Raw genomic sequence first — 8,151 nt, 5'->3', positions numbered from 1 at the left:
CCACAGAACTCATTTCTTCCTATCTTGACTCCATTCTCTCTCCCCTTGTCCAGTCTCTTCCCACCTACATCCACAATTCCTCTGATGCTCTATGTCATATCAACAATTCCCAGTTCCCTGGCCCTAACCGCCTCCTCTTCACTATGGACACCCAGTCCTTCTACACCTTCACCCCCTACCAGGATGGTCTGAGGGCTCTCTGCTTCATCCTTGAACAGAGGCCTGAACAATCCCCATCCACCACCACTCTCCTCCGTCTGGCTGACCTTGTTCTCCCGCTGGACAAATTCTCCTTAAACTTGTCCCGCTTCCTTCAAATAAAAGGTGTGGCTATGGGTACCAGCATTGGCCCCAGTTATTCCCGTCTCTTTATGGGGTATGTGGAACATTCCTTGTTCCAGTCCTACTCAGGCCCCCGCCCATAACCCTTTTTCTGGTACATCGGTGATTGTATTGATGCCGCTTCATGCTTTCATCTGGACCTGGAAAAATTTATTAATTTTGCTTTCAAATTCTCTCACCTTCACATGGTTCATCTCTGACACTTCCCTTCCCTTCCTTGACCTCCCTGCCTCCATTTCTGGTGACAGACTGTCCACCAATATTCAGTACAAGCCCACCGACTCCCACAGCAACCTTGATTCTGTGGTTAACTAGAGATGTTAAGGAAAGCATCAAACTTAAGGAAAAAGCATGAGTGGCAGGACAGATGACTGGACAGAATATAAAGAACAGCAGAGAATGATTAACAGGTTAAGCAGGAGAAAGAAATTAGAGTATGAGAGGAAGCTAGCTAGAAATGTAAAAATTATAGCAAGAGTTTCTACAGGTACTTAAAAAGGAAACGTGTAAGTAAAGTGAGTGTTGGTCCTCTAGAGAGTGACAGTGGGGAGTTAATAGTAGATAATAAGGAAATGATGGAAGAAATGAACAAATATTTTGCTTCTGTGTTCACTATAGAGGATACAAAAATATTCCAGTAATAGCTGCAAATCAGGAGGTGAACGAGAGAAAGAAACTTGCTGAAATTGAAATCACTAGGGAAACAAAACTGAGCAAATTGATGGAACTGCAGGGTCCCAGTGGGCTACATCCTGGGGTCTTAAAAGAGGTGGCTAATGAGGTAGCCAATGCGCTGGTGTTAATTTTCCAAAATTCGCTAGATTCTGGAAAGGTTCCACCAGATTGGAAAGTAGCAAATATAACCCCTCTAGTCAAGAAGGGAGGGAGGCAGAAAACAGGAAACTATAGGCCAGTTAGTTTGATGTCTGTCCTGAGGAAACTATTAGAATCGATCATTAAGGAGGTTATAGCTGGGCACTTAGAAGAGCTCAAGGCAATTGCATAGAGTCAGCTTGGTTTTGTGAAAGGAAAATTGTGTTTAACCAATTTATTGGAGTTTTTTGAAGGAGTAACATGCGTAATGGATAAGGGGGAGCCTATTGATGTACGGTACTTGGATTTCTAGAAGGCATTTGATAAGGTGCCACATAAAAGATTATTATGGAAAATAAAAGCTCATGGTGTAGTGGGTCACATATTAACATGGATAGAAGATTGGCTGGCTGGCAGGAAGCAGAGAGTATGCCTGAATGGGTCTTTTTCAGATTGGCAAGATGTGACGAGTGGCATCCCACAGGAGTCTATTTTTTATGATTTATATGAATGACTTAGATGAGGGGAGTGAAGACATGGTAGCTAAATTTGCAGTTGACACAAAGATAGGTAGGAAAGAATGTTGTGAAGAGGACATGAGGAGATTGCAGATGGATATAGATAGGTTGAGTGAGTGGGCAAAGATCTGACAAGTGGAGTTTAATGTGGGAAAATGTGAAGTTGTCCACTTTGGCAGGAAGAACAAAAAATCAGAGTATTACTCAAATGGAGAACGGCTGCATAATTCTGAGGTGCTGAGGGATCTAGCTGTTCTAGTACATGAGCTGCAAAAAGTTAGTATGCAGTTACAACAAATAATTAAGAAGGCTAATGGAATGTCATCCTTTTTACAAGAGCGATTGAACATAAAAGTAAGGATGTTGTGCTTCAGTTATACAGGGCATTGGTGAGACCGCACCTCGAACACTGTGTGCAGTTTTGTTCTCCTTATTTAAGGAAGGATGTAAATGCGTTGGAGGCGGTTCAAAGGAGGTTTATTAGATTGATACCTGGAATGAGTGGATTGTCTCATGATGAAAGGTTGGACAGTCTGGGCTTGTTTTCACTGGAGGTTAGAAGATTGAGGGGTGATTTGAATGAAGTATACAAGATCCTTGACAAGGTGGATGCTGAAAGGATGTTTCCTCTTGTGGGTGGGTCCAGAACTAGGGGCCACTTTTGAAAAATTAGAGATCACCTTTTAAGACAGAGATGCGGAGAATATTTTTTCTCAGAGGGTTGTGCGATTTTGGAACTCTTTGCCTTAGAAGGTGATGGTCATTGAACATTTTTAAAGCAAAGGTAAATAGATTCTTGTTAGACAAAGGAATCAAAGGTTATTGGGGTTAGATGAGAATGTGGAAATCGAAACACAAGAAGATCAGCCATGATCTTATTGAATGGTGGAGCAGACTCACGGGGTCGAATGGTCTACTCCTGTTCCTAGTTCTTATGTTCTTATGACTACAGCTCCTCACATCCTGCTTCCTGTAAGGACTCCATCCCATTCAGCCAGTTCCTCTGCCTCCATCGCATCTATTCCAATGATGCTACCTTCCAAAACGGCACTCTTGACATGTCTTCCTTTTTCCTGATCCGAGGTTTCCCACCCATTGTGGCTGACAGGGCCCTCAACCGTATCCAACTCATCGCCCGTACCACTGCCCTCACCCCTTCCCCTCCCTCCCAGGACCATTGTAGGGTCCCCCTTGCCCTCACTTTTCACCCCACCAACCTCCATATTCAAAAGATCATCCTGCACCATTTCTGCCAACTCCAGATGCCACCACCAAACACATCTTCCCCTCATCCGCTTGCCCCCCTCCCACCCCCTGTCAACTTTCAGTAGGGACCGTTCCCTCCGGGACACCCTGGTCCACTCTTCCATCATCCCCAACTCCTCATCCCCTTTCCACAGCACCTTCCCATGCAATCACGGAAGGTCCAACACCTGCCCATTTACCTCCTCCCTCCTCACCGTCCAAGGGCCCAAACACTCCTTTCAGGTGAAGAAACACTTCATTTGAACCTCCTTCAATTTAGTCTACTATACTCGCTTCTCCCACGGCAGTCTCCTCTACATTGGGGAGACTAAATGCAGACTGCGTGACCACTTTGTGGAACACCTTCGCTTAGTCCACAAGAATGACCCAGATCTTCCTGTCGCTTGCCATCCTGCTCTCATGCGCATGTGACCATCCTTGGCCTGCTGCAATGTTCCAGTGAAGCCCAACATAAACTGGAGGTGTTGTGTTTTAATACTGGTACTGCCAATAACTTTTTAAAGATTAATTAATACTCACGTAGGTGCGGAACATTGTGCTTCTATTTATTTTACTTCAGCAACTGAACTAACAAAACAAAATAGATTCTGTGATCCCATAATGCACCGGCTTGCAAAGTGTGGCAAGCTAAACAAGACATACAGTTCATAACATGTTCCTCCCCCATTATTGGTAATGTCAGTTTAACAAAGCATTTTCTGAACTTGTGAAATAGGGTAGGCTGCCTCTATTCCCAGCTGAACCCTGGGAATTATCCTGCACCCAAAAAAAACACACATGGGTTCACCTTAACTATAGCTCAGATGCCGAGGAAGTCTTCTCTATGTAACGTTCATTGGAGACTGATGACAACTTAGGACTTGTAGCAGAATCTGACGTTGTGTCTAATGCCTCTGTAGGTGAGATGACTTCAACTTCAGTTGAGCTAGACTGAAGTCCCATTAGCAGGAATGCTAGAGATGCTTTAGCTGTACCATGTGGCATGTTTCGGTATGTCATCAGAAATGCGTCCAGGTACTTTTGAACGGAAGAATGTCCTTGTGCCAAGCTTAAAGTGTTTCATGGTTTGAACAAATCTCGTTGCTAATCCATTGGGTGGTATGGTACTGAGGTGATGTGATAAATTCTGTTACTTCTCAAAAAATTCTCAAACTCCTGCGGGACAAACTGAGGTCCATTGTCAGTCACAAGTTGTCCTGGTAACCCCTAATGACTGAACATTTCTCTTAGCCTTTGAATTATACTCTCAGCTGTAGTTGAGGACAACACTGAAACTTCAGGCCATTTGGAATGAGCATCCACAACCACCATGAACATTGTTCCTTCAAATGGGCCAGCGAAATCCCATGGATGGAGTGGTGCCAATTGAGGCATGTTTCTCACACTGTGACATGAAAGAAAGGATCTTGCCTTGACTTCAATGTCTTGGTCCAGACCAGGCCACCAAAAGTAGCTTCTTGCACTCTCTTTCATGTGAACTATTCCACAGTGTCCAACATGGAGTTGGCCTAACACTGGTTTGCTCAATGTTGGTAGAATAATAACCTGCGTGCCCCAAAGTAAAAATCCTGAAGTGACTGATAACTCCATCCTCCTGGAAATGAAGGATGAAGGTCAGTTGAGAGTTGGAAGTTCAGGGAAGAGTTGCCTTACATCACAAGGTCCATCTCTTTGGACAAGGTTGGGTCCACTCGAATGGCTTTCTTGATTTGGACTGAAGTGATGGGTATGTTCTCCACGTCTGCAAAGTTAACGTTGTCTTTCTGAACAGTGTCAACATGGCTGACTGGTAGGGGCAGCCTCGAAAGGCCATCCACATTTCCATGCAAAGTAGATTTGCTACTATGGCTGGATTCCCACAAGTCCAGTGAGTCATTGACTGGACATATGTAGCAACCAAGACACCCTCAGATCACCCTCTGGTCTTTATCAACAAGAAGGCATTTCACTCCTTTAACATCCAGTTCATATTTATGATAATGTTAGGTTCTCAGGAAGCTGCCATGATGCTTTCATCCTGCACCATTCAAAGTTCCTTAAGATCTTCACATCTTGAAGCAGAGAAGCTTTGGAGAAGCAGGAAAGCTCCTTGAAGACCAGGGCTAACCTCTGAATACATGGCTAAAAACAATTGTGAGGAGACAAGACAATGATGCCCAGGAAAGGAACAATAGAAACCACCTCGCCACTAAAGCTGTGATAGAACAAGCAGTTGGGACAATGAAGTACACTTTAGGTGCCTGGACAAATCTGGGAGCACCTTTCAGTACGCACCAGCCTTGGTATCCAGACTGATAGTGGTTTGCTGCACCTTGCACAACATAATACAGTAGCTCCAGGAGGAGAAAGATGCTTTGTGTAATGCCTCTTTGGAGGAAGAGAAGGAAGAACAACATGAGGAGCAGGAATGGATGGAGCATAATATGGCAAGTGGACTAGCAGCTGCACACCTCGTTGCCCAGGATGCCTGGGACTGCCTGATTCAAGGATAGCTCACCTAGACAGAACAGCCTTTACAGGGACATTACAGGTATCCAGCACTAACCCATGATCTCTACCAACTAGAAGGAAAGAGCAGAAAGTGTATAGAACATCACCACCTGTAAGTTCCCCTCCAAACCACACACCAGGCTTACTTGGAACTATGTCACTGCTCCTTCACTGTCGCTGGGCCAAAAACATGGAACTTACTTCCTAACAGCACCATGAGTGCACCTACACTAGCTTTCTTTTATTATTCATTCATGGGCTGTGGGTGTTGCTGGCTAAGCCAGCATTTATTGCCCATTCCTAATTGCCCTGTTCAGAGGGCATTTAAGAGTCAATCACATTGCTATGGGTCTGGAGTTACATGTAGGCTTGGTGAGGTAAGGGTAGCAGATTTCCTTCCCTATAGGACATTAGTGAACCAGATAGGTTTTTATGACCATTGGCAATGGTTTTGAGGTCATCATCAGACTTCTAATTCCAGATTTTTATTTCTGTGGTGGAGATTTGAACCCAGGTCCCCAGAGAATTACCCTGGGTCTTCCGGAATAATAGTCCAGTGACAATACCACTATGCCACCACCTCCCCCAGAGTTGGGCTGCAGTGGCTCAAGAAAGTGGATCACCACCTTTTTGAGAGGCAATTAAGGATGGGCAACAAATGTTGGCCTTGCCAGTGATGCTCACATCCAATGAAAGAATTTTTTAAAAATTTGCAATTGAGACAGTGTGATTTTCAGTGTGATTTTGCAGCTGTGATTTTCAGTGGCTTCACATTTGAAATGACAGAAGTTGACTGCAAGAACGGTGCCCATTTGGCCTTTGTCTGCACTGGCATTTTGTTGCAGCGTTACAGCTAATCCCACTGTCCTGTTCTCCTCATGTCTTTTCCTCTGTTTCAGACGTTTATTCTTCCCTTAAAACTTGCACTGGTTTGTGCCTCAACTACTTCCTGTGGTAAAGCATTCCAAAACCCAAATAAAATAACAGCCAGATATCCTCCGCTACAATTGATACTGCAGCCATTTTCCTCTGCCTCACTGTCTAGCTGTGGGTGGATGACCAAGAGTGCACAGAAAACTTAAATAGGCCGATCCTTAAAGATAAGCTGATATGAGTGCTCTCAGAGACAGATAAGCACTAAAACCCACTCTCTCATCAGTCTGATGGAGTTCTCATCACACAAGGAAAATTGAATTGAAATCTGAAAAACACTCCTAACAATTTTGGGAGCCACAACATGTCAAATATGATATAATGATGGCTGGTACATTTCCTTGAAGTAGAATGCATGAGTAAAAGTCCTTGAGGTAGGAGGACAATGGCAGAATGTTTCTAACCCTCAGACATAGGTTTTTCAAAGGGAAACATGGATATCAGCCTATATATCAGAGTAAATCTTTCTAGGCTTGTCAAATTCTAGAGATTTGCAATGCCCCCTCCAGTTTTCAGTCTTCCCTTGTATTGTAGGCTTCCTTTCCTGCAATCAATAAGAGATTGATAAATGTCTGAATGGTTTCGCATGCTTACCACAGCTAATTTCAAATGGCAACTGTGAGGGGGTGGGAGGCATTGGGAGAGTCAGTCATGGTCCCATCCTCCAATTGTGAGAATTTTGTAAGGAGGGTGAAAAGTTTGTCATGCATATATATGGGTTGCCTTGTGTTTCTTAGAGTGTACAAAGGGGTTGGCAAAGATGAGACAGCATCTCATGGGAGTATCAACTCATTGAAGGAAACAGGCACACCATGGCAGTACACTATTAATAGGTAAAAACAACAGTTATTTATCTGGACAAATTTTTTTGAGGGATTGAATTTCTCCTTCATCTTGAAGACTGCTCTTCCTAACCACAGAAAGTGCAATCACTTGCTCTGCCTCCTCCTCTCAGGTAACATGACCTCTTGGAGTCCCTCAGGAAAGGGAATTGTTCTCTCTTTGCCTCTGGGAACTAGCAGTCTCATGCTTCATCTCAGCACTGTAATCAGCAGAAGTGAAAGTAAACAGTTCACAGAATCACAGAATCTTTACAGTGCACAAGGAGGCCATTCTGCCCATCAAGTCTGCACTGGCTCTCTGAAAGAGCATTCCACCTAGTCCCACTCCCCTGCCTTATCCCCGTAACCATGCACAGTTTTTATTTTCAAGTAGCAACCCAATTCCCTTTTAAATACCTCCATCGAACCTGCTTCCACCACCCTTTCAAGAAGTTCATTCTAGAATCCAACCACCCTCTGGTGAAAAATGTCTTCCTTGCATCATATTTACTCCTTTTGCCAATTATTTTGAATTTGTGTCCTCTAGTTATTGGTGCTCTCTTGAGTGGGATCAGTTTCTCACTATTTACCCTGTCCATATCCCTCAGGATCTAAAATACCTCTATCAAGTCTCCTCTCAGCCTTCTTTTCTCCAAGGAAAAGAGTCCCAACCTTCCAATCTATCCTCATAGCGACAGTTCCTTATCCCTGGAATCATTCTTGTGAATCTCCTCTGTACTCTCTCCAATGCCTTCACATCTTTCCTCAAGTATGGCACCCAGAACTGGACGCAGTACTCCAGATGAGGCCTCACTAGTGTCTTATAAAAGTTCAACATGACCTCCTTACTCTTGCATTCAATGCCCCAGAGCAAACAGAACTGTAAGTGCTGCCTTAACGAACTGCATCTACACATTTTGATTCCAGCCCTGGAAACCCGATGCCCTGTTCCTTAGCCTTGGTTGTCC

This window comes from Carcharodon carcharias, chromosome 5, assembly GCF_017639515.1.
Source record: "Carcharodon carcharias isolate sCarCar2 chromosome 5, sCarCar2.pri, whole genome shotgun sequence".
Classification (NCBI taxonomy): Eukaryota; Metazoa; Chordata; class Chondrichthyes; order Lamniformes; family Lamnidae; genus Carcharodon; species Carcharodon carcharias.
Note: the sequence above shows the minus strand (reverse complement) of the source record.